Here is a 355-nt window from a genome sequence, read left to right as displayed (position 1 = left end):
AAGACGGCACAATAGAAAAGAGGTTAAATTTAAATTTAAAATATATATATATACACACGTACATTTTGCTCCTTAAAATTGTGATCTTGTTTTCATTTCGTCCCAAAATTTATGATAGTTATCTTTTTAGTCTTTAAATTTTCACCTTAAATGTAGCTTAATTCTTAAATTTTGAATTTGATTTTAATTTATTTCTTAGATTTTTAAATATTACTTGAGATTTAAGTTATGTTTCAATTTGATTCTTAAATTTCGAGATTTATACTTTTAACATCGATTTTACACTAAGATCATGTTTACCAATCTATAATAAAAATTGGTATAATCATAATGAGACTTCATTAACGGATCAACC

Source organism: Benincasa hispida, chromosome 12 (genome assembly GCF_009727055.1).
Source record: "Benincasa hispida cultivar B227 chromosome 12, ASM972705v1, whole genome shotgun sequence".
In the NCBI taxonomy this organism is placed as follows: Eukaryota; Viridiplantae; Streptophyta; class Magnoliopsida; order Cucurbitales; family Cucurbitaceae; genus Benincasa; species Benincasa hispida.
The sequence above is the reverse complement of the archived record's forward strand: the minus strand, read 5'-3'. Positions refer to the sequence as shown.